Raw genomic sequence first — 27,669 nt, 5'->3', positions numbered from 1 at the left:
TTTCTCTTGTAATATTTATGAGCTGAAAATAACACTGAAGGCATTGTTAAAGAGGTGAAAAGGTACAATAACAACAGCACAAACATTGTATAACATTCTAGATGCTGAAATGCAGAAGCAAGTTTTCTCCTCTTGGTGCTTGATTTATTGTTTACATCCATTTGGGAAATAAGCCCTCAGGAGACTGAAATATAATTATCCAGTTACTTATTCTTAGTGGAGAAAAACCCAAGACAAAACACTCCCACAAGAAACAGTACAATGTCTTACCAAACCATCTGAAATGATGTTTCTTCCTTCATTTTAAATGAACCAAGTTACTGAGCGATTTTACAAATGTCACTGCAGTGTGAATATAAGGACTTTTTGAGAAGAAAATATAATTAAGGAGCTGATTTGATATTTCAGTATGTTCTGTCTACTTAGAAATTTTTTTTTTTTTTTTTTTTTTTTCATATTTGGATCCCTGTTTGATGCTATTGTAGGTTTAAATAGAGGAGGTTTAAATGGAGAAATAGAATTTGTAGGTTTAAATAGAGGAGGTTTAAATGGAGAAATAGAATATATTTTGTGAGGGGGAAGGAGAATAAAAATAGGTAGAAGATGGCAATAGAGATGATTAGTCATTACTTGAGATGAGTTATGGTCAGTAATAATGAGAAATATTTTATATCCTGTTATTGCTTCTGTAATAAAAACGGTCTGCTCTTCAAAGAGGTGAGAGAACTAGCTGCAGCAAAAATGTGAGAACGAAATTTGTAAGAACACATCACGTTTCCGTCTATTTTCAGAGAGCCTTAAACAATGGCTAAATATGCTGAGAATCTTACGTTGTTTCAATTTGTAAAGTGTGGTTTACAATGTTTTATGACTTCTGCAACTGAACGTATGCATGCAAGTGCAGGATGACTGTCTGTCAACTGCAATCACCTTTTTTTACAAATGTGTCTGCACTTGAGGGCACATAGAGCATCAAAGGTCTGCTGCTTCCGCTTACTTTCATGTTAGCCATGCACAAGGCCCTCTATATTCTGAAGCAGAGAGCACCTAAATTCTTTGTCAAGCTCTTCTCTTTCCAAATGTTGGCTTCTGGGTAAATTTAACAATAGATATTTTAAATAATGAAATGGGATAATGCCTGGTTTAGCTTTTTCTGTATCATAAGTTGTCTTGTGACATTTCTACCTTTCGTCTAAAAAGTCATGCTGTCTTCAACCCATCTTACTTTAATGGGTAAGTTAACATGGACCTTTCCAGTTAGTTATATTCTCACTTTGCCGTCCCCTTTGTCATGATGTTGGCTTTCAGTGAAGTTCAGGAGAGTATAGCTTTTTTAGGGACCAAGGTTAGCTAAAGAACATCAGAGACTAGTGTTTAAATGGCGAGACCATTTATTTCTGACATTCACTGGCTGTGGAAAATGTACTTCCTTTTGGTTTTGTGGGGCCAAGGCATTGCTTGATAAATAAATGAAAATAAAACAATTTTTTTCATGGAAATGCACTCAGAACTTTAACAGAACAAAAAGACTAATAGTTCTGTTCTAGTCTGCAATTATCTGCCGCCTGACTCTTAAATCCAATGGGATATTGAAGCTGGTTGCTATACAGATAATATCTGGAATATGTCATCTTTAAAAGCCCATTATTTTCTCAGTAGTTTTTGCTGATAAATCATACTGTAGCTTGGCACTTCTTTAAATTAGTGCCTATGAACCAGAGAGTGGAGCCATCAGTTTATCATTTTGGAGAGTACCCCCCTCAGCCCCCTTGCCCGGGGCAGAGGGACGGTGTGATTTCCACTACAGTAGTTCTGCACCAACAGGGGATTTCTCTCATGAAAGGGAAATCCTCAGCAGAGACATGAAGAGATGGATTTGAATCCTAAATCACCTTAGAATTCTTGGGAGACCCCAGGTGAAAAGACCTGCTGTGTCCTCTGTGCACCAGTGAAGCAACCTTGCAGGAGTCAGAAGAGCTAAAGCTTTTGCAGCACACATAGGCCATGAGCCAGAACAGGGCTGAACCAGGGATCTGACATCCAATTTACTTTAATTTTTGTCATGTTAAAAAAATAAATATCTTGGGTTTTCACTTCAAAAATGCACCAACAGTAAGCAATTTTATTTGGAATGCATGGATGTTTTATCTAGGAAATCAAGACAGAAGTTTTAAATAAAGTAGCTTAAAATGAATCAGAAGAAGAATGAATGTTAATAATATTATCTTACAAAGATAGGAGAGAGAAAGAAAGAAGGAAAAACTATATGGCTTTTATGCCATTTTCTTTTCCTTTTCAGGATATATGAGGAAAAAAATCTGTGTAAAGGAACATTAAGAAAAAAGGAAATACTTACATGAAATAACCTTCCAAACTAATGGGAATGGATCTCTTGTGATTTTAAATATATCCCAGTACTGTGCTAATGCATGCAAAGGATGAAGGAAACAAGTTAAAATGGAGAGAGTGTCAAATTCTCAAATCAAGACAGATTAATTCATCCTGAGAGATAATTTATACCAACTAAGCTGTCTGAGGCTTTGCAGTTCAGTGTTTGGCATGTGTTCCCCTGCAGCTTGCACAGTGGACCACAACGTAGTATATACATGATTCATGGGCTAGAGGCTTTCTGCACAAGACACTCAGCCTGCAGCTCGCATGCAGGGTGCAGGGGAGGTTGGCTTGGCTACAGAACGATTTTTAATATTTCTCTGCACCTTATGCCTCAGGCTTTTTTGCAGTGGTTTCAAACTCCGACTTCTCAATAACTGAACAAGATATTAATTAAATACATTGCTCACCATGTATACGCAAATTATAGGAGAGAGGTGTCTTATAAAAGAAATTGTCTCTCTTCTGTAGTTTCGGTAGACTACAGAGAAAATGCCAGTAAATATGATTGCCACAACATTCATAAGGGGAATATGTTACTTTTTAAGAGACTGCAGTCACTCCTTGATTTACTTTCAAAACTGTGATGTGCCTATACTGTTTCTCATCAAAAAGAAGAATCGGACTCCGGCCAAGTGACCAGGGAAATGCAGGCAACACTGTATTTTCTCAGCTGTCAGGGGAATTGAGAAACACTAGGAAGCTTTTTTATAGTATTTTAAAAATAAATAATTTAAAATACGTTTCAGTAGTTCGTAGCTACTTTGCAGAAAGACTCCTGTAACTGTTCTGGCTAGTGATATTAAGATCAGAAGGAAAACTGAAAATATGCCCTTATCCCAGTAAAGGCAGAGGCTGGAATTTTACAAGTGTACTGCTATTAAAATCCGCAGCATTTGAAATGGCTAATAAACCTTTGGATGATAATTCTTCCTCCACCCAAGCGCTTAATTTTTTAATCCATTTTTGGCTTCCCTGACTGTTTGACCTTTGTGAATGATGCTAAAATTTACTGGCGGGTCAAAAAGTCACAGGGGCCCTCATGAGACATAAAGCAAGACAAATGAAGACAGGATTTAGAGGTAAAATCAACACATTTCTAAAGGCTACTTCATGCTGTGTACACCACGCCAGTGTTGCTTATAAGGAGGGCAGAGGGAAGTTTGTTTTTTATGTATGAAAGGTGCTTTTTATAGTCTTGTGGGAAAAAAAAAAAACTTGTTTGCAAGCTTTGCATTCCAGGATCCGTAACCAAATGCCAAGACTTTCCAGATCTGCCAAGTACAAAATCTAAGATTTCAGGTCCACTTGCCAGCTCACATTTTCCATTTGGCAGCAGCATTCTCTCCGGCCCTGCCAGTAGCTGGGCCCCGAGATACCTTCTTATGAGGCTGGGGATTTAATTTAATTTTTTGTTTTTCAAACACTATTGTTCCATAAAGATGAAAGTCCAGAATTTCAAGATAAGCCCAGGTTGAGCAGAATCCATTTTTCCTACTGAAATGTCTCCAAGACAGTGCTGGCTTTGAGAAAACTTTGGAAATCATATCTGACTTAGCCAAGGGAGCCTATTTGTTACCTGCAGTGATATTTCTTTGTGAATGTACATTTGTCAGGGGAATCCTGTTTCTTTACTTAGATAGTGCAGGATTTCTTTTTTCCTCCCTGTGCATGCAAATTCCCTTTACTGCTAATGAGAGTTTAATGTGCTCCTTGAAAGGGAGAAAAAAACTTTTATGCAACTGATAAAACAGAGCTTAAAGAGATGGGGTGACAACTCTTGAGGCGGGGGGGAAGCAGCCGTCTGGCTATGAGTTTTATGCTCTTCTGCCAGAAGAATCAAATTGAAGCTTTGTTTTCATACCAAGGGGGAAAAAAAAAGCGTTTGAACGGGAGAGACAATAGGAGTGTGGTCATAAAAGAACTATGAGTTTTAAATGGCCTCTGTGTACGATTCATGGAGTCATCCCCCAAATAAATAAAACTATTCAAAACAAGACAGTGGGCTAAAAAAAGGTTCACATAAATTCTACTGACATTCTTTCTGATTTCATCCCTTTTCAGTGCCGCACTCTCATTTTGATGGTGAACTTTTTGACCAAGTCTGGATACTTTCAATCAAAAGAACATTTTCTTTGTTATGCCACCCTTAGTTGTCCGTTAACTCAAACTTCAAGGAAATTTTGGGGCAATAAATCACCATGACATACCTACTCTTGCAGTCCCTCTCGTCCACCCTTAGAGAAGATCCATGACTTAGCATATGAAGTGGATTACCTTTCACCCCAATTAATGTTTTTATAATGAGTACCAAAGGAAGAACTAATATTTTGCCACTTATTATCGAGTGTTGCTGGGGCAATCTCGGAAACTCAAGACTTAGGTCATTGGCAGCACTGACACGACGGCAGTCATGCTGCTGAGGCTTAAGCCCAAGTACAGTGATGAATAAATGGGTCAATTTAATTTCCAGAACTATCAGGCTGAAGCTTTGACGAACAAAATGAGTGAGATAGGAATATCCAGGGCTTTTGCAGATTTGTCAGAGGTTAAACTTGAAATTCCAGCCATTTTTTAGCTTATTAAAACAATACTTAAAAGAAAAATAATGAAGAAATAAGAAATTAAAATCATGCTTTGTTTGAAAACTGGGACTGGAAATACATAGTATTCAAGTAGCATGATAGATATTTTAGTGTTACTATATGATAAGGCATGCATATTATAAAATAAATTATATTTTACAGCTTGTCAGTAAGTTGACTGAATTGCTAGTCACAAGTACATAACTTTCTAGCTGGCAAAATCCAGTGGTTTCAGTTTTAAAGAAAAGATACCATCTAAGAGGTTATTAAGTAGACTAACCCTTTTGTTATCCTTTTAAATTGTGTAGTCATGCTTAAATACACATTAAATATACTAGTCAAAGAAGAAAAATGTAGTTTAAAGCCTTTTGGAACCTAGAAATAGTGTTTACTAAGGAAGAATTGTAGGAAGAATTAGGCTGCTCCTGAAAAGCCATGTTATAGTAAGAGGAAAAAATGCAGAAGTTCAACAAGCGGCCATACTGACTCTACTAGTAAATCCACTGGCACTGAATGGTGGTGCAGGTGCCCTTTATACAGAATACTCCCTTCTTGCGGTTCATTTTTTTTTTCCTAGCTTTTTATTATTGCTATTGTGAAAAGTTATACATATCAACAGTCTCTTCCACTGCATGTCAGGATAGCTGCCCCTTTCCTGCAGGATCTAAAGAAAGGCAAGGAGAGGATGGACAACTGTGCATGTGTATGTGCGTATTTTATGACTTTTGTCCCATTATCTCAGGTAGTAACATCATTTAATCCATTCATTTCTCAACCCCTTCTTAAATTAGGCAAGTGTTTTGCCCCCACTCCTCCTTCAGGAAAGTGTCATTAACCTTTTTTTTTATTTTATTTTTTTTCCATTAAAGTTAAGCAAACATCAGTTGAATGTCTTTCCCTCAAGGAAAAGCAGGGGGTTACATTAATTGAGAGAAAGGTGTTCTCAGGACCAGAAAACCTTCCTTCCAGACCTGCTACCAACAGCAAGCGACTTCTAGGCTGTGTCTAGATTGCCAGCTCGGAAGTGCCTTCCTGGGTTCCTGTGTTGACGTGAGCATTGCAGGCACATCTGTCTCACATCTGGCACAGATGAGCCCTGGGCCACAGCAGACACCTTTGCCTATAGCACAGGAACTACCTGGTGAGCCACAGGGTTCTTCCAACGGCTGCCAGATCTGTAAAATGGCAGGACCTAAAACCTTGGCTGTTGTGTGACTCATTCCACTAAGCAAGACTGGTTGCAAATTTAGCCTCCTAGTTTCAGTTTGCTTCACTATAGAATGATACTTTGCCTCTCAGGCTTTCCATGCACCTTTAATTATTTAACTTTAGAACCATTTTTGTGTTGAAATCCTTAGAAAGATTACATAAATGCAAGATACTGTATTGTTACAAAACATGTCATCTTGAAGAGGTTGTTTGGAGGCTGATGGCTGTCAAATTTCAATACTCATTAAAAAATTACTATTTTTATTTAAGCTAATGCATTGCCATAACACAAACAACCACAGGCAAAGGTGGGTTTTCTCCATGGCTGCGTGCCCAAATGTGGCATACCATCTCTTTATTCAGCGTTTGTGCGTGTGTGTGTGTCTATTTCTGTCACAGGTAGACTTTGAAATGCACTGAGTGTTGGTCATTTTTGTGTGCAGACAGCCGGAACCGCGTACACATCAAGCTTCCCAGCTGACTGCATCGGTGCGCAGACAGGGTGGCAGAAGAGCATCCCGCAGACAAGCGTTCTTGTGAGCAACACCAGAAGAAATGGAGTCAGGCTGATTTTAGGAAACGCTAGTTTTGACATCATCATTTTAAAGCCTTATGGTCCACATTGCATTCGAAGCTCAGAGAGCAGCTTCTGTTCCTTTCTGCCCTGCCTAATGAGCAGCTCAGGCTGCCTGGGCTCAGTTCTCCTACTGTTTTACACATCCCTGAAATCCATCTGATTTCACAGACCTGCTTCATACCTGTGTTCATTTCAGAAAAAGATGCCAAAACAGCTGCGGGATGAATTATCTATTTATTTATTCATTACGTATGTTTCTTTGGCCTGGCAAAATGTGGTGAACTGGAAAAGCCTTTTTATCACTCATGTTACCTCATCCTCCGCGGGAGTCACAGAGGATTTAAAGGTCATTTGAAAAGCAGCCTTTTGCTCTTTGACAGCCCTTTCAATATTACCCTCCAGTTTTATTTTACAAAGTCATCATTATTAACTGCTTTCATGGCTACTGCTATTTTCCTGGGATTACAGAGAAACTTGAGATACTAATTGCAATGAGCTAATTTGGCAATATCGTGCAAACTTCCTTAAGGCATTAGTTAAGAATATACTTTCTTTCACGTAAAGAGTGTTTGAAAGAGAGAACAGACTGCAAAGGCTGCAGAAGGTATGCTTTTGTACTCCTATACTTAAGAGTAGATGGTATAATTAGCTTACAATGGCAGTTGAATATATTTCTCAGAACAAGAAGAGAACATAGGAATTAAAGAGTAGCTTCAGCTTAATGATAATCAGTGATAATGATGATAATAATAATAGTACTTAGAACTTTAATGTAGAGATTTGCATCTTGAAAGTGCTATGCAAAACATTGACTTAATTACTGTCACCTCTTCAGGGAAGGTAGGTAATATTGCCCTGACTTAATAGATAGGGAAATAGAGATATAAGGAAAATGAAGTGACTTGCCAAAGGCTCTGCAAGAGTCTGTAGAGGGATTCAAACTTTCCAGGTCCCTTTACCATATGCTTCGTTATACCAGGCTAATTATGCACATTTTAGGGCTGCTTTGTGCTTTTGGAACTTGAACCAAAGTCCTTTGAAACAAGAACTGTGTTTTGATAATGCTTTGATGGTTGTATTTTCTAATCAGTAGGTGATCGGAAAAAGTACTTTAAAATAATTTTCCTCCGTGGGTCAAGCTGAAACATACAGCTGGATAAAAAATAATCAGTTTAGTTTTTAATTATTTAATTATTTTTATCCTTTGTAAACAGACCGACCTCTAAAAGAAAGCTCAAAATATTTTACTAAGTTGGGAAATGAAATAAATTTTTTCTGAGATTAACGTTGTTAATTTTGGGGGAGGGGAGCAGGACTAAAATTATTCACCAACTTCGAAGTTTATTAATGCCTTCTCTGACTTCCAAGTCATTTTTTTTGTGCATTTATATATGCTAGTTCTATTTTACTTGGTTCTTATAAAAATCAATGTGAATCTTTCTGCCTCAATTATTTCTTCTTGTGGAAGGACTGGGGATCAGCCCTGTGTTTTGATTACTTGCAGAATGTATGTTGAGTAAAAAGGCGCACTGTCAACATAAACAGTTTTCTGACCATAACCACAGTATAAAGTGATGATGAGACATTTTGAGATGAATTGTGTCCCAAAAGTATAAAGAGAAAACATCAGCTTTTAGGGTATAATTATTTTCCTGTGTGAAAGACATTTAAACTACAACACAGGAATGAATTTTGCTTCGATTGCCTATGCTACATTTTTAGCATAGATCTTATGGGCACTGCAGTTCTGGTTAATTAAGTTTGAGCATCAGTTCAATTCTTAGATAAGAGATGTAGTTCCGTATCTGTAGAACACAAGGAAATAATAGATGTCAGGATCCGAGCCTGCAAGATTTAGAAAGAGCTTTTGATAATTGTTTTCTTTGCTTCCTACGTTCTGTCACCTTAGGCGTATAAAACCTGGAGCTGCTGAGCTCCTCTGCGTAAGTAGGGTGAAATGCCCTGCTGTATGGGGAGCCTGTCTGCACGCAGCTGGTGACTCATTTGTGTGTTTTGACTACCTGTAGGGTATGTGGGCAGTTGCTGGTGCTCTGAATGGATGCAGCACCTGTAGGTGACGACTTCATGTCGCGTTATTGATTCTTGCACTGCACCGGCTTTCTGTTCCAGGCACGTGAACCCCTCGCCGAGCCTCTCGCGGCATGCTGACCTGCAGATTCACAAGGCTTTTGTTAGGGAACTTCAGGGATACTTTCTCCAGAACAATATAGTGGAATTTATTCAGTTAATGAAAACATCAGATGTTTTTTTTCTAAAGTGCTTTAACCAGGCTTTTTGTTGAAAGTTTTTATTCTGTTTTCACTTCTCTTGATTTTTTTCACATTATCATGACTGAACATAGCAGCAGGAAGCCTTGTAGGAATAGGGAATGTTAAGAAACAGCAGAGAAATTTTCTCAAAGACTTAACTTTGAAATTGCTTTCTATAGCTGTTTTACATTGAAGCCCAAATGTTCATATAACAGTAGCAGTTTTCCAGTCAGGATAAGCATGACTAAAGCATGAAGAAACTATTTCTAAAAAGGAGAAATACGCCATAAGATCAAGAGCGGCTAGTCACACAGCTCAAGTTTTGAAAAACTGACTTTTTTCAACAAATTGCTCTGAATGGATGATGTGTGATAGAAGTATTCCCAGGAATTATTTAGCAAATCATTTCAAGTTATACATTCAGGTGAATCATAATCTAACAATAAGGTAATAGAAATGTGCATTCTCTCATATAACTGGTAAGAATAATTCACTGCTTTAATTATTAAAGCTAAGTGGCTTTTCTTGGGAGAGTGTGAATGAAATACTGAATTTGGTTTATCCTGACAATCCGTATTAGAATATTGGGTATGATTTTGTTGTCTCCACATTATTTAACAGACTGCAGGTTTCTAGTAGCACTACATAATAGGTGAGATGTACTGGAATGGAATAAGCAATAAGCACCTGAAAATGAGATTGTGCTGTAGTATATGTTGGTCACACAAGGTGGCAGAATGAGCTTAGGGCTCTCTCAGAAATAACAGGCAGTGAAGCATCATCACTTTCAGTCAACAGCATATCCTTGCTTGTCCTGCTAATATGCTGAGTTGCTTCTGCACATTCAGAAGGATGGAGAGGAGTATTTTAATACAGCATTTTTGATAATTACCCAAGATCTTCAATTTCCTTTGGAGATTTAATGGGAATTGTTAAAAGCTTGTGCCTAACTTTGGAAATGAATAATCACACAATGCTGAATCTGCTCACATCTTCAGTTTTATTGAGAACACAGTTTACTTTCTATCAATACATTGATTCTCTAAGTGGGGTTGAACTCTTCAGATGAAGGACAGCTACAAGAATGGGCATGCAGGGAACATTTTGCTTTTCATTATTGATTTATGGCTAAATTCACTTCTATCGTAAGTGAGTGAAACTCTATTGACTTACCTGGTGTTGCATTTACTTATAGCAGGCTGAGCATGGAAGATATAGGTGGCTAAAGTGAGGGCAACTCAGAGAGGGAAAATTGAAGTCCGTGGTCAAAATCACCACAAATCCTTTGCTGCTGCATCAGCCAGTGGGTTGAGGAATAGTAGTGACACTTCCTTCCACGCCTGTACAGCTTCTTGACACTTTCTTTGACTCACCCTGAAGACTGCGCTTATAATGGCCATATCCAGGGGCAGGGCTGAGCTGCATCCCCCCAGGCTTTGGGTGCACGTAGCAGGTGAGCTCCCACACGTGCCTGCTCAATTCCCCTGGGCAGTACTAGCTGGTAGCTATGGTGCATAGTGCACCATGTGGTGCACCAAACTGATGGCCACAGTAAACGTCTTGTTCCACCCTTATCTACTACAAGTGTGAATTACATCAACAGCACATAAAAGCAAGCTATGTGTTGAGTACAGTTAATGGTTGCTTGAGGTATAGAGAGGCATGTCAGTGTAGGACTTTTTAAATATAACTGATAATATACCCTCTGTCTGAATTTACTCCCATCTGTAACTGAATTAAGTAGCTGACCAGGACAGTCTTATAAGAAAGGGCTTAAGGACTGGGATCTATTTATTGCTCCTTATGAAATATATTTCTACAAGCTCATTAGAAGCTATTAGAGCTTATTCACCCTTGCAACCTATTCAGCAGATGTTCAGCTGTTTGTTTTTTTTCCTTCATTGCCTTAAGATATTTGGCTAAGCATTAAAACAAGATTGGAGCAGGTCAAGAAAAATTATTTCCAAGAAAAATAAATTATAAAGTAGAAAAGATGACAATTAATATTAAAATTTGTCATCTGTAACTTATTAATGAGAATGGAAAATAAAAGTTCAGTCAAAATTGGAAATTAGGAGTTACAGCATACAGTGGTATTGCAAACTTTCTGTTTGCACAGATAAATGGTTACAAAATGAAAAAGAAAGGGAAAGAAAGAACTAGGAGAAAAAGGCAAGGAAGACAGAATGATGAATTCTGGAAGATAGAATGATGAATTCTGGAAAATTTCTTTCGTATCAGCTTCGTTTACTTGTGGTACTCCAGTGATCCATGGGAGCTGTAGTTCGTGAGACCCACCAGACTTCCTGAATGGACTATGGCTTGGTCTAGGAGGGTCTTTTAGCCCACGTTGGAGCTCTGGGCTTCAGCTGTGAGAGCTCCCTGACCCACTGGTTCTGTGTGAATGTTATACATTAGTATAGCTGTGTCCTATCGTTCAGCTCTCGGTTGCTGCCTCTTGGCTGAGCCTCAGGACTTGTGTAACGCCTCTTCCACTGTCCCTCTGCAAAAGCAGGGAGGTTATTTTTCATAGTGTGGTTTTACCTTACCTACTCGAACGTGCACTGGAACGTGCACACATACTCCTTGCGCTCGATAAAGGAGCTGAGTGCTGACAGCGGCTCGAAACGCCTCTCTGCTGCGGGTCCTCCCTGCTCTCTCCAGTGCAGGGGGAAGCACAACGGCCTACGCCACTGCAGGAGGTGCTCTGAAGAGCTGGAAAGGCTAATTTTCTTCTTGGCAGTCTGCGTCCACTCTTGCTTTCCAAAATCATTATGTAAAAGGTGTGCACACACGGCTTAAACAACAGCTGGTCAAGTTTCAGTCAAAATCTCTCTGACAGTTTGAGTGGTCTCAGCTGATGTTTCTGAAAAGCAGCAATGAGCAGAGGCTTGTTTTCAGTACTCAGCGAGTAAGGGTTAAACAGCAAGATTAGCGAGACAAAATATTAAGGGCAATGCCATACGTGCTACGCAGGCACCATACCCTTCGATTCAGGTGTCGCTCACACTTGCACAAAACCCGTGAAAGTGAAGCGTACCGGCTCTAAGACCCCGGGGGCGTCCTCGTATTCACAGGACGCGCAGCTGAAATATGCTGTGTGTATTAAAAGCTGCAGCCATTTTATCCCGGGCTTCACAGAGAAACATTTTGTGGCCGGACAGCGTGTCGGAGCCTGGCGGGAAAGCGCAGGGATGAGCGTACGGGCTCCCGCTCTCCTTCCCGCTCTCTGTACACACAGGTGCACACACAGGGATGGATGTGCCACCGGAGCGGAGCTAGCAAAGTGGTGTGTGATCAAACGCAGCGGCTAGGATAGGAACGAATGGTTTACGTGGTCGCTGAAAACGTCCTCCTTGTGGCGTGCTGCTGGAAAGCTCGCAGGGCAAACGCGTATGGATCATGCCGGCGTCTGGAAAACCATGCTGTGACACGGCTCTGTTATACCGGGAGTGATTCCTAAGCTGCAGACAGTCCCTGACAGCCTTTGTAAAGTGATACGAAGCAAAATACCTGTGAGAGGGAGGAAATCATTCTCTGTTGATTAATGCCAGTGTTGTTAGTATTGATGGTTCAGCTGCCTGTACAAAACAAATGTAGGCAATCAGTTCATCTTGAAATAACTTGCATGATTGAATAAAGGAAGTTGTTGCCTAATCTATTTCATACTAATAGCTCCATGCCAGAAATTCAGGGCCTGATCCAATGTGAACTGACACCAGGGAGAGATACTCCATTTATTGCAATAGTCCTTGGATCAAGGCTTCTTTTTAAGAGGAGTAAATACAGCATGCTAAATTAGCATTCATCTGAGTCTTCACTATCAGTTTCTTGAGAAATGGACTGGGGCTGATATTTTCTGCGTAGCGAAATGAGTCTCAGCGCTTAGATGCTAGATTGCAGGCCAGGAAAGTCAACCTGAGCAAATCGACGTTCCAGTAACAGCTGAGGCCTGAAGGTTGGTATCTCTGGTAGATCAGGTCAGGTTTCTGACACAGCTCTCTAACCGCTGTGCCACCGCATGGAGTCATTTACCACCTAATGAATGTGCAGTGTTTATGAGGCATTTTTCAAAAATCACGCTAGAGCCTTTCCTGGGGCTTTAGCTGTTTAAATATCTTAAAAAATCTGTCCCACGAGAGGATTTAAGTCAGCAGGATTTAGGCTGCTAAGGCTCAGATCGGGAAAGGGACCAAAGTGTCAATCCATCTCTTTTCAGGCCTAAGGACATGCCCTGATCTCATATCCTCCCATTAGGGGGTACCGTAGAGAAATTTCCAAGCTTTCAGCACCCAAACTAGCTAGCGATAGAAGCAGATGGAGTATAATTATAGCAGTGTTGAGCTGCACCTGAACTAATTAGCTCTGCTGAGAAACAGGGATTGAATTTAATAATGCATGTTCTGCCATACCAAAAAGGCTAGACTGCTTTTGAGCCCCACGCTAGTGTCTCTGCATGGTGCTGTGCTGAGCTCTGTGGATGTACTCTGAAAGTCAGCATGGAGCTTTTTTTCACCATAATCCACTGCACAATGTAGATATCACCTTGTCCCTGGATATACTCTGAAAGTCAGCTTGGAGCTTTTTTCACCATAATCCACTGCACAATGTAGGTATCACCTTGTCCTAGCATTCAGGTACCATTGACATAATTACTCCTTAGCTGTCACTTACCTCCTGACTATTAGTTTAGCATGTTAAATTCTGCATATGCTCAAGATTTTGCTGTCCAAACTCACCTAAATATTGAGACTTACCTGAAGGACTGCTCTGGCCTTTTTTTAAAGCCTTGAAACCTCCAAAATAACTTTCCCTATGCAGCCTGATGCTATTGTCATAGTCAGAACATACTTAAAATAAATAGTAGCTGATGGCAGAGAGGTAGAAAACTCAGGTTCAAATCCTTTGCTGTAGAGCAGCAGTAGCTATCAGAAGAGGACTTGAACTCATGTCTCAGATAGGTTGTCGGGATGAAAGTCAGTCTCTCTGGTTTCAGTCCCTCTACATGTCAAATTATTTCTCCAAAGAGGAGCAGCTCTCATACTGGTGAGAGATTTTTCCTGCGCACACAATAGCCAAGTGTTGGAGTGCTAACTCGGGACGCTGTTTTGAACTCGAGCTCTGGCTATGAATCAGGCAGAAGGAATGGTTTGACCTTGTCTCCCACAGTCTCAGGGAGTGCCTTAACTCCAAGACTGTTGGGTCTTCTAACTTACCACTACTATTCTTTAGAAATGGGGGAAAAAAAAAACAAAAAAACAATCTTTTGTATCATCCGAATGGCTGATGTTTTTAGGTGCCTAATTCCCTGAAAGATTTGATGACTTTTGAGTAGAGAGAAACTCTACCTTTCTAGGCATGTATAAACATGATCTCATTCTACTGAAATTTATTTTATGCCTGTTGGTCCATGCCCTGCTCAGCAGTTTTCTGCGGGCCTTCACTTAGGTGCTTATCCATGGAAAATCTGAGTATTGTTCCAGGTAGGATCAGGACTATGAACAAAAGTTTGCATTGCTTCAATCTTTAAAGCCTAATTACCATCTAAGAAGTGCAAATGGGAAGTGGACCCCTGAATTACTTAATATCTTTTGAAAATTTTAGCCATGGTTCATAACATACGACCATTTTAAATGTAATTCCCTTACACAAATTTAATGAATCTGTGTGCTGCAGACAACAAATTACAACCCCTGGATCAATCATGCACACACCTCCATTAATTGGTTCTTCGATTTTGAAAAACACAGGCTTCAATATTTCAAGCCAAAGGAGATTTTCAGAAGCTAGTACTGATAGAACCTCCTGGGTCCACCACTGGAAAGGTAAGTTGTTCTCTCATTAGAAACTCATATGTTTGATTATGTTGCAGAATTATTCTTTTGCCTGCCATTCTGCTGACAGGATCTGAAATAAAATCTCTTAGCTAGAGAGAGGTCTGATTTAGGAGATTTAATTGCATGGAATTCAATTGCCTGTGTAGGAACCACAGGAGTCAGTATTCTTCTTTTATTTGCCCAACAAAATATTTGACTCAGATAATCCATTTCTGAAAATACCAATGGTAAGTAGGTGAGGTGTTGCATTATAAGCCGTATTGCATTTTAGAAAAGTGGAAAGGGAAAGATGTGAAGAAGGAAAGGAGAACTGAGTCTGAGACTTTCTCCTTGCTGGCCTGGGGTGGCACAGTGACAGGTTGCACCTTTTAGAGGGGAAAGAGTAGAAGTGCAATCTCTCCCTAAATAATTAAATGAATACTTAACTTCCAAGTTTAAAACATACAGTATATTATAAAACAATTATGCTTCCCTTGCATGAAAAGGCAAATTGCCATTCAGCTTCCTTTGTCATCTGTATATGTGAGTTTGGAGCAATTAGTATGAATATATTGCAGGTGCAGCATCCCAGGAAATTGCAAGAAGCTGTGCTGTATTTTTGTATGGAGGAGTATGGAGGAGTTGCAGAGCCATAACTCCCGAAGAGCTGAAAACTGGAGAGATGTTAGCATTTGAAGTGTGATTTTTATAATCATAACTAGCACTGATAGTTGTCTATATAAAAGGCATGAAATGAATGCTATATTTTTTTGCAGACTGTACTGTTACTCGTTTAATTTAACTGTAGACTACAACCTATTTAATTTTAGATTGTGGATTACCTCTCTTATGTGCCCAGTTCATCTTTCCAACTGTAAATAGAGTCTTTTGCATGGTAATAGCTTTGATATTATCTCAAGACACTATCCTTTTCCAATGATACAAATATTTGCATGTTTTTTAAGATAAACTAGTTGGGTCTTCATCAGCTCTAACTTTTGTTTGAGATCATTATGTGAAGAAGTTAAAGATAATCCTGCATTAGAAAAAAAAAAGTGCTTTGTCATATTTAATTGTTCACACAAAACTGAGCCCTGTGCTTGACACTGAAATTCATTTTCATTCTTAAGTGCAAGTTCCTCATGAATTCGGGTGAACATGATAAGATAAATGTTTCCTAAAGCTTAAAGACAGATTTCAAGCTGACATAAATGGAGATTTTTAGTAGAATGATACCAACTCACATCTGCTGAGGATTTGAACCTTAGAGCTATATGACCTGCTAATCATTTCTACTGATATTCCATTTATATTAGGAGAACAGAGGGACCTCAAAGACCATGGTGATTATTCATACATGGTTTGATGCACTTTTATTCTGGCACAGAGGTTTAAAGAAGCCATTTTGATAAGGAGATTCAGGCCCACCGTTTAACCTATGTGAAATCACTGAATTGATTGAATGATATTGATAAGGAGCATTTCCTTTTTTTTGTAAGGAGGAAAGAACAAATTCATCCTGGGGGCTTCAGCACAGAATTCAGATACTTCAGCCAAAGACGCTTGTGAAAGGAAAAAATTCTGATAGCCACTATCATGAGTGATGCAGAAGCATGTCCATTGACTTTGACAACATCCCCTACTGCCCCTTTCTTTTAGCTCCACTAACACACATGCACGCACGTATTCAGTGGAGCGGGAGGAGGTAAAGGGGCTTATTCTGAAATGGGATTAGCAAAAAGAGAATATCACACAATATAAACTCCTGAAGCAGGCATGATTTGTGACAGGACAAAGGTTATTTGTTCTACAGATAGCAGTCATAAGAGGGAGGTTGTTTGGTGAGGCGTTATACGACAAAAACGTCCATACTAAACCTCAGTGTTTTATTGTGTGATGGATGGATTTATTCAGAGTGCAAGGTTTTAATATTGATAAACAGGACAGTCTGAGCTCTCCTCTGAAATTTTAATGCTAGCAGTTAGAAGAATGATTTTTGCCATGTAATCTTAGTCTGAGATAAACCCTTTTTCTGTATTGGTTATGAGGGAAGAAAATTCATTGTGGCACTACTCCTCACCTCTGTCTCCAGCTTCTCTGAGTGGGTTTGTAGCTAACATTGCGCAACACCTATCCTATATTTTAAGTGTAGCACGAGGCTTTTCAAAGAAACTATCATTTAGAGAAGAGCTAGAGGTTACATAGTTCCCTGTGGTTCTGGGAAAATTTAATGGAGTTGGAGACTAATTCCCCCCCACCAATGCTCCATGGAGCACAGGTAGCTAATTCCCTTTCTGCAAAAGAAGAAATCAAATGTTCTCAGAGGGGAATCTCAGCCAATTTTTCTCCTTCCTTCCCTCTTAGGTACAGTCTTCAATAGGAATGGCTGAGCATTGACCCTATGGAAATTAGAAATTTAGAAGACCAATTATGAAATTGATTTTATTTCCTTGTCACTGCAAAGTTGTTCCCTATAGCATGTTCCTAATGATTTATCCAGGAGTTTCAAATGTTGCAAGTACTAGTGGTCCTGTATTTCCCTAACCTATCTCACTGACGGATAACACAGAGATGGGGATTGCAAGATGCAGTAGATGTGAAAAGAGAGATAGCCAAATAAAATAAAGATGACAATTCTTTTTTATAATATGACTGAACTGCTTGGAAAGATCAGGAGGAGTGAGACTAGAAGCATTAGCAGCATATATTCTAGAAGATATACAATAGTGTAGATCTAGGCTAGGCTTGAATACAGGAAAATTTACCTCAGACACAAACCCAACCACTTCTAAAGTTATCACACTTTAAATCTATTGAAACTCTTTTCCCACTTTTTTATTGCTGCATGTTAGCATAATATCTGGGAGAAGAGCTTCTTATTCCTCCTCTCTTCATCCTATTCTCTTATTAACACCTCTGTCCATTCAGACCACTGCACTTCTTGGGAAGCCAATGTGATGTGCTGACAGAATATGAAATATGTTGTTCTTGAAGAATCTCTGATCAGCTGTGTGACATCTTACGAGATTTGCAACTCCGAAGGATTCACCATAAATAAATAAAACCTTTCAACACCTTACAAGTTCTGGGAAATATTCTCAATTTCGCTTATCAGTTCTTACTGCCAATGTTACAGGCAAGTTTGCTGTCTGTTTGGTTCCATCTTGCCATCCACTTGCCTCTTGCATTCTGTCTCAAGGAGTCAGTCTCTTCTGCTACTCATCTATCCAATATAGCACTGCATGAATAATGTAATGCTTGAGGACAATAACCTGGTATCTTCTCTGGTTGCTACATAAGAGATTTGGTATTTGTTATTTTATGCTGTTTGGTATTGGAAATTTTTATTTAGTAAAAAAAAACATAAATGCAATTGAGAATTCAGTCTTCAAGTTTCTTTGTCAGGGGATACCTCTTCTGTTTCTTACCTTTTGCCTTTTTGTTCAAATTAAATATTTATTGCATTTTAAAGAATAAATTTTCAGTATAAGGTAATAAAGGATTTATCTGATGATAAAACATGTAAATCTTTCCAGAAAATTCAAGAGGATTTTAATATAAATGCAGATCAAATATGGAAATATATGCAACTTGAGAATTGTTTTATGGAAACAGGAAGAGTTGTAAGGAGTAATCCTTATTAGGATGAGTTTCTGATATTGATAAGACAGAAATATGGTATCTCAAATTTTGCTTAAAGCTCTTCATTTCATTCTTATGTGAAAGGATAGGAAAGAATGCCAAGTCATATTTTTTAGATAAAAAAAACTACTGGATAAATCATTTGAGAGCAAGCTATAGGGAGCAACTTTGTATTGTCAAGGAAACAAAATCAGTTGTGTAATAAGTCTTCTCAATTTCTAATTTCCATAGGGTCAGTTGTCAGTCACTCCTGTAGAAAAAATAGATAATTAATTGTAGATAATTAATATTTTACTATTTTTAATATTTCAATAGGCATGTATATCCCTCCTCCTGTGATGCCCTCAGGGTAACTGTTCCTATCTCTTAGTACAAAATACAGTACTATGATCCTAGTACTCAGTAGTCCTAACTTAATATGAAACAGGATAAAACCCGAGCTTTTTAAGCATTATTTTTAGTTACTATGGGTTAGTAACTTATCAGGCAGTGTGGAATATAGGAATACTGTGATTCCTGCTTCAAACTTAAGTTCAATACTCTGCTTTAACATTATCTGATCTTCTTCTTTTTTTTTTTTTTTTTTTTTTTTTTTTTTTTTTTGTCATAATGATGTCTTAGTTTGATTTGGTTAACTTTTGTGTGTGCTCATTTCTTACACTAATGAATTTGGCAAAACTGGACGTAACTGGAGAGACTTATGGTTGAAAAATTCATGATAGGATCATGGGCTTATTAAAATAGGATAGGATTTTCAGATGCTCCTCAAGGACTTAAGCCCTTTGCTGCATGAAAGTCCAGGCTTCCACACCCAGAAATACTCTGAGTTCCAGAGGAAATGAAGGAAGTGTTGCTCTACACAGTCTCTGCTTTTCTTGGCTATGTCTCTTCTTTAAATACAGCTTCCCTCAGCTGGAATTCCTTGAAGATTCCCTGCCACAGAAGTGTAGGATAGGTGTTGTACAGTCCAGAGAGTCCACAGACAAGCTTACTCTTCTAACATTTTCTTCTAGTACTCTCTCTTCTAAGTCTTAGCATTATCTTTTCAAAAGGGATTTCAGGTTGCCCGGTATTATGATTTTAAAATGCTGAAATCTGCATAAGGAATGCATTTGTATTGTACACCAAAATAATTTATGAAAATGCCCTGCCCCTATTCATCATTCACCATGCAGGTTTCTTTGATTTACTGTGTGCTAGTACATGCTCTCAGCTAATTACTGAAAACCTCTACAGGATATTTTGCTTGTTAGAGAGGCATTTTGATGTTAAAGAAATATTTTCCTTTTTATTTTGAAACATCTTATTGGATAAATAATATACAGAATTTCTTGAATTGTTCTTTGAAGCAGCTGCTTGGAAAATGAAGAACCAAGCCTTCAGATCGCTGAAATTAATGGGAAAGTTCAGTGAAAATTGGATTAGACTATAATGCTAAAGCAATCTGAAACTGAAACATCATTAAAAGACACTGTTAATAGAATTGTGAGTTTATTTGTATGAAAAACAGCTTGTGAGGTAATAAATAATGAATTATGGTTAAGAAGGACATCTGTCTTTTAAGGTAAAAATGTCTTGTTGAATGCATTGTACTGATGAAGTTATTAAAATAAGTAACTGAGATAAAAGGACATACTATAAAGACCAGGTGAACAGAGGATGAGAGGGCTTTTATCATAGTAAAATGAGGGACAGACACTAAGGCGACAAATTGTTAATATATGCTAACCAAAAAATCTAGAAGACCTTCTGATATGTTCTGAGACAAAACATGTCTGTTTAATTAAAGGCTGTAATATTGCATGTGTGCTCGCAGGCAGAGATAAGGTAGCTAATCTAGCTTTTCCTGAGGTGCATTCTGTCTTTTTAGTGCTTAATTTTCATCCGTAAGTGTCTCTTATTGCGGTTTGTATGGAATTGTTTCTTGGTTTCTGGCACATAACTGGTTCCCTGAGAGACAGATGCACCTCCAAATAATGACTGCTTGTCAGGAAGATAGTTTTTCTTACCTGGCTTTAATTTTAATGCAGACCTTTATTTTGCAGACGGGTTTCACTGAGGCTCATGCTGTCCTATTTTTAATGAATAAAAAAAGGGGGGGGGGGAAAGACTTTCAGCCAGACAAGACTGGAACAACAGCTCATTTGAATAACCACCCTACAGATCTATCAAGCTGAGCTGAGACATGCCTCAGCAACCACTAGCAGACTCAAAATCAAGCCCTGGGATAAAGAGCTGGATAAAGAAGTGCCTGCAGTCTGCTCATTCCTTGGATCTATTCGCTGAAATGATTCTGCTCGGAGAGAACTGAAGTGAACAGAACACAGTGTTACAGGGGAATTTAATTGCGCCTTTGCTGTATTACACAGAAACATATGGCTTGAAGCCTACAGGAAAATATCGAAGGAGGAATTTTGCAACAACAACATAAACCTTATTTTGCATGAAGTAAAATCAATATTCACTCTCAGAGCGCCTTTGCGGGATTTGGAAGCTGTACACTGATTTCCCTGAGTTTGGGGTACTTGCCTTGGTTCCTTCCCCCTAGATACAATTGTTGTTGTATCAAGAGAAGCTATGTTTTTCAGGGTTCTTATATTCACGGTCTGTAGTATATGAGTTTTGGTCCTAATCATTGCATGTATAAAATTTTGGGGTGAGGAATGACCTCCCAATGGAAAGTCAAGTGTCGTAAAATCAAAGCAAGTCTAACATTATGTGCACCTCCCTTATAAAGCATTTAAAATTTATTCTTAATTGAGTAGGCCACAGTAGGCCCAAAGAAGGCCTCCTACAAGATTCTAGGTGGGAAATCTGTGACTATCATTGTGATAGGTATAAATAGCAAAAATGAGGTGAATAGCACCAGAATTCATCTGCCAAAACCACGGAGTCCCACTTGCATGGATTTTAAATTTTTGGGGCTCAAAATGCACCAAAGCTGTGCCAGTTCTTGGTGCATAGCCACTTGCAACCAGCTAGCTGACTTCCACATGGGTCTGGTTAATGAGCTTGTTCTCAGCGACAGACATCTTAGTTGCACTCGGAGATGGAAAGTCACTATCAATGAATCTGAACTGATCTGACTTTCGTTGTGCTTGGGCTATAGATGTTTTCCCAAACAGATTAGCACTGATTAGCAACAAATTGCCAAGCATAAAATGAGCTTCTTGGCTTTTAGCCATTGAAAACATCCAGAGAACATATATCCACAGGAAGAGAAAAATGACGATCAGTGAATGAGTAAAATGTGTGGGCATAATTTGTTGTTTCAGAGTATCGCTCATGCAGAATAAAAGTGGTAATTGTCAGTTAAATATAACACCTCTGTTCATTACGGGAAGCACCTTGTTTTGCAGAAAGAGGGGCTTTTAAAGAATTACTCCCTCTGTGAATCCGAGCACTTCTGCCACCATTTGGAAGGAATGTGCTTTATAGACAGGGCATGCCGAGAACATGGGATGAGGGAAAAAACCTCAGGTCCCATCTTGAATACACTTGCAGACACTGAGCTGCTGTCAGTGAAGCTAAACAACGTGTTAAGTACTTAACAGCAGTTTAGAGGACAAGTAAGCAGTTGGAGTAGTTTCCATAAAGCGAAATGTTATTGGGAGGGGAGCTGCTTCAGGCAATGTTGAAAAGGAGGGGAACCGGTCCATGTAATTATGAAGAAGCAGCAAGAAATTAGTGCAATGCTTACTCTATTAATCGAGGCCTCTACTCTATAAAATGGAAGAACTCTTGCTTTTTTTTTTTTTTTGTTAAGATAAGCTAACATTATAAGGCTTCTCATAATGTTAGGAACAAGTAGACTGCAGATTTAGGTTTCTATTCAACCCTTCTGCCAGTTTGTTGTAGTTATTTTAGGTACTGTGACAGTAGGTGCAATATCTCCATAGTTAACAGGAGTATTATCACTTTAATTATCTTTAACTGCAAAGCATGCTGTGATAGTAGTCATCGATAGATTTACATATGGTAGATCTGGTAAAACTGTCATTAGCAGGCTGAAATGCTTATTTTTTTGCACATAAGAACTAATGTTTGTTCCTAGCAGTCATCATCTTGGCTATACATGCAAATTAATTTGCCAGCAGTCTATGACTGGCATCTGAAAAAAAAATTACACAAAAATATAATGATGCCCTACATTTGCTTACTAAAAGGGAATTTTGACTTTTTTTTTAAAGAAAGAAACCAAACATTTTTAAAGGTTTTGTTATGAAATCAGTCAAAAAAAAAATGAATAAGAAACCAAATATATTTTCTTCTGTGAAGCCTGGCAGGCTCTATATTTATATCCTATTTCTGTATCTCTAAAGAGAGTGCTTGCATGCTGGTAGGAAAAAGGAAGGAAGAAGGTTATTGAAAAATTTGACTTTTTGTTGAAGAATTTTGCTTTTTTCTGTTGTCTGTTGAAAGCAGACACTATTTAATTAAAGAAATATCAGTGTATAACTCAAATTTCTATAAAACAAGATTTCAAATGAATTTTTTTGAATAGACCAATCTATCCAGGCTATATTCCTTTGTGGCTACCACTTACTTAACAATTTATTATCTTTGCTTTTTTTCCCGTTCCTTATTTGCTTTCCTTCCTTTTCATATCCTTATTATCTCACACACATTTAGTCCTCTGTTTCTTCTCTTCATGCATTTGTTTTCCATTAACTTTTTTCTCTCCCCCCCCTTTTTTTTTTGGTTTGAAGCTGCTCAGAAAAGTGTGTCAGTAGTATTAACCTGCATCTTAAAAATCCAGCCTCCCCAGCGTCTAGTTCGTAAAAGCAATGGGCTAATGAGGAAAAGATGTATGACTTCAGCCTTTTATTTATTTCTAGGCTCGCTGCGAGTCCTAGGTCCTGTGCTGCCTATGCGGGGTATGCTGGAAGATTCACAGGCAGTTTCAGTCCTGGTGTGATGTGCCCAGCGCAACACCCACCGCGCTGGTATGTAGAAATGTTTGCACAGTGGTTTCTTGAGGGGGCTGTAAAGAGCATCCACGTTGTGGCAGTGCACCCCGCGCCAGACAGCGCTGAGGCATTCAGACATCAATGGTTAGCCCTCGTTTGCCCTTAAGTGAATCCATTTCAAGCAATTTGTCCTCCCTCTGTTTCTAGCGCTGTTAAATACACAGCCCTGCACCGATCTCTTCGCACAGGAGGATGTCTGTACTTGGAGCTGTGTGTTCAGCTGAAGATTTTTTTTTACCCTTCAGCCTTGTGTGGCTCTTTAATGATCTGCTCTACGCTCTCTCTTTCTCTAATCTGCTGAGAGAGTCAGTAGGCACAAACTGTACTGAGGAAATTATACTGTACCACACTCTGAAACTGTGAGTTTTATTCCAGCATGTCTGGTGGGACTGCTGCTGAAAGTCAGCATCTGAAGAAGCTCATTTGAATTCTGGGTATACACGTGAGTTAATACGAATGTGCTCAGAGACTGAAGGCTGATGTATCAAAGACACCGCGCTATACCACCTCAGGAGTGTTCCTAATAGTGCTACCATTTTTTCCTTTCACTTCTGTCAAATTTATCAATGTCTGATGTCATTCTTTCTCAAAGAGAGAACCTATTAATATGTATAAAGTAAAAAAAAAAAAAAAAAAAAAAAATCATCCCTATGCATTAACATTTACTCATGACAATTATATCTAAGCTTATTAAATTTGTACACTTCCCCCTTCTTTCTTTCTATTCTACCAGCAACAGAAAGTGACACTAGATCTATTAATTTTTATGAAGCTGCACATGTATGTGAGTGTGCATACATCCATACAAAGGTATCTCTCTGTGTGGGTCTGTGTGCATAATATATTTATATATACATAAAATCCTAATGACAGAAAAATTTAACCACTTTCCATATCACTGCTAGAGAGTTTCCGGAAAACTAATGGCTGCTTACCTGGAGTGAGCCTGAGCAAGGCAAGCACGTAATTGCATTGCCCCAGGAAGTATGCAGGGGAGGAGTCAGACCTGAGAGAGGCACAGTGTGTCTCTCCTCTCCCTCCTTGTTTGTGGAAGGAAGAGGTAATTTAAACTCCTCCTTTTCTGTGCACCTTTCTGCGGTGCACTTTAATTTTCCTGTCCGCTGGGTTAGTGCGTGTGAGATGGAGCCAAACTCCTCTCACCATCTGTTACTCCTCTCTTTGCCCCCGCAGCTCCTCTTTCCTGCGCCTGGACCATGTTGTTCTGCTGGTGCGGAGCACCAGGAGAAGCCTGTGCCAGGGTGCGCCCAACACGGGTTGGGCTGATAAAAGTTCCCAGTGTGCCGAGACAGCCATAAGGTTAAATGCTGCCTGTCTCCTTTCGTGAAATGTTTGCCTGTCTGTGTTTGCCCGAATCCGGTGTGCGAGGGCTGGCTCTCAGTCTGTGACTCCCCTGCTTTGTCCCGGGTGGTGGGACAGGTGTTGTTTGCCCCATGGGTTGCATAGCTCAGCTGCACGCCGTGTCCGTGCAGAAAACATGGTGCCTACGTGCAGGCACTGCTCACGGCTGCGATATGCACCTCAGCTCCTTCCCCCCTTCTGGTGGTGGTGGGGGGTGTTATGTTTTCAAGCTGAGACTTGCACTGGCTTTATTTAAAATATATATATATATATATTTACCACTGGTTTTAACTGGGCATGTACATGGGGAGGCAACTGCTTGGGCATCCTGGCTGGAGCTAAGCCCAACTGAAGGTCTAGGGCGAGATTTTTCTGGCTGAAAACAGGGAGAAATCTTCGAGGTGCCTCCCTTAGACGGGCCGTGACTCCAGTTCACGGCCCGGGTCCGACGCAGCCTGCTCTGCCTTCCTTCGGCGGCTCTCTAGGGCTGGCCTCGCTCTTAGGGGCTGAAACGGATGGACCTGTGCTAGTGAGAAGAGAGAGGAGAGTTTATATCTCAGTTTATACACTGGCTTATCCTCCTCACTCTCCTCCTGTGCAATATTTGTAATATTATAAAATGAAGGAACAACTGAATAATCCTAAGTGCAACTGCCACCCCGTTCCAGCTCCCTACTGGTACTTGCAATGAAATGAGTCTTTGCGTGACTCTAAATTGCAAGCTTCAGTTTCAGGGATGAGACTGCCTTTTAGTCTATGGCTGGATAGGGTAGAGTAGGAAAGACTAGAGAAACTAAACTCCTATTTCAGGGAGTAAATTCAGCGTTATTGGCTCAGACAGACCAAAAAACAGCTGTTATTATAGTAGTCACTGTAGTGCCTAGAGGCTAGAGTCAGGATTGGGAGGATGCTGCTTTGATGTTTTCCTAAAATAAATACAAATATTAGTCTTTTAAGCTAAGTCAGCAAAAGAACAGCTAGGTGCTGTGTTAGCCAAGGGGCCTCCAACACTAGTTTGGTCACTTTTTTTTCTGCCATGGCTCAAATCACAGTTTAAAAATTATCTTCGTTTATTTTCTTAGTGATCCCCTGGAAAGTAGAGAGCAAATGAGAGAGGGAAGTGGGACCCATGGCAGTAGATAGGCTTTAAAGAGAAGACTTTGGTACCTGTTAGCTTGTCTTCAGCCCCATCCTCATCATTTGCATTTCCAGCTGCTCACAGTGAAAAATGCAGCAGCTTGCTTGGCAGTAGGCTGTCTAGAGTTGACTGTTGCATCTGTAGACCTTACATCAGCCTCAGGACAGCCACTCTTCAATGAAGCCTTGGTGCTGCTGAACCCTAGGCTATTTCACTGTGTCCTGCCAGCCTCCCAGGGTTCAACAAGGGAATTGATTGAATCCAGTTGTTGACTGTCGTGAATAATAACTGCACTTATTACTGCCAAAATAAGTTTGTTTTCTGTAAAGCAGCACTGCCTGTGTGTTTCTGATTATGTGACTAACAACAACGCAATTAACTTCTACTGCACTACAGATTCGTACAAACAGCTGCTGAGCACCTCTGCGGCTGGAGTGATTTATAAGTTCTGGACTCCGCTTACCTGTCCCTGTTCAGGAGGAATCTGTAACCCAACCCTTTCCCTACAAGCATAAAAAGGAGCAATTAATCAATGAAAGGACCAGTTATTATTCTCCACACGTAAGTGCCGAACATCAGAATATTATGCTCTCTCATGGCTGACATCCCATCATTTTGTGGCTTAGCTAAAAAGGAAATTGGCAGGACAACAGTGGAGTACACCGTGGGATCACTCCACAGATCTGGGGCAGTTATTATAACTGCTGTGGAGAAATATTTTCTCTGTTGGAAGAGTCTTTTAAATAAATGGAAAAGTTGCTAGGGAGTAAATTTTGCTTTCTGTGCTTTACACAACTTCCTTGCCTTATTTCAAAGACTTAAGTGGCATGGGAGAATCCCCTAGCAGCCATAGGCCCTGGGAATTCAATTTTCTCCATCTGTTCCCTATTCCCTAAGCAACATAGCATGAATGCTACTATCATGTATTTCTCTAAGCAGCCTCCTGTGGAAAGAAGGAGGTTTGATTAGTATGTGTGCATGTGGTTGCCTATCCACATTTGGAAATCTTGCCACTGAGAGAGGTGTGGGCATAATATTCATTAACATTCTTGAGCTCTCTGCAATACAAAAACAAATTCCATTGTGGAAGGCAGGACATGTGGGAAATAAGGGTCAAGATATTCTTACCAGATACTGAATCAGTTCGTTTGCTATACACTTCTCAAAACAGTCACTCTCTTAATGAAGGGATGACCTGAGTTCAGCAAGTTTGTGGCTCTGGTGTATCTTCAGTGCTCTGCAGAAGATCCAGAATAGTTTACTGCTAGGTGCAGTCTTTGTAGCAATACTGTCTTTTCTTGAACCATTTTAATGCTGCTCATAAAACAATAATATGTATCTTCAAATTTCTTAATCTTAAGGCAATTTTGAGTCACTATTGATTTTTCTCACCAAAACTTTCTTGAATTTTTTCCTCAGCTATTTTTTCATTGAGAATGTTCTTTGTTTTCCAGAAAATGCAATTATAGAGTAAATTTCTGTGGTCTATCAGCTTTCCGGTAAGTAATTAAAACAGAGAGTCTTCAGACTGGTGTTTTCTGGGTGAAGCTGCTATGAACTTAACACAGGTTTTCATCCTGGGCTGTTTTGTCTATGTGAAGTGCTAATGTTTCATTTCATTTCATAAACTATTATTTCTGCTAGAGCAGAGGTCTTTCACTAAGTTTCAGCAGAATTGTCCTTTCTTATGCTTGAATATGGGTCATTTTGTA

The 27,669-nt window shown here is 39.4% G+C and overlaps 1 long non-coding RNA gene across 1 annotated transcript; it reads left to right on the top strand.

Moving 5' to 3' along the window:
* Window positions 1-23,346: 23,346 nt before the first annotated feature.
* On the top strand, window positions 23,347-27,443 carry LOC134137885 (uncharacterized). The gene is made up of 3 exons (XR_009957759.1): window positions 23,347-23,436; window positions 26,354-26,518; window positions 27,412-27,443. It is a non-coding gene; the product is annotated as an uncharacterized LOC134137885 (long non-coding RNA).
* Window positions 27,444-27,669: the final 226 nt, after the last annotated feature.

The sequence above is a fragment of the Rhea pennata genome, chromosome 3 (genome assembly GCF_028389875.1).
Source record: "Rhea pennata isolate bPtePen1 chromosome 3, bPtePen1.pri, whole genome shotgun sequence".
NCBI lineage: Eukaryota > Metazoa > Chordata > Aves > Rheiformes > Rheidae > Rhea > Rhea pennata.
Note: the sequence above shows the minus strand (reverse complement) of the source record. Positions and strands in the feature narration are given on the sequence as shown.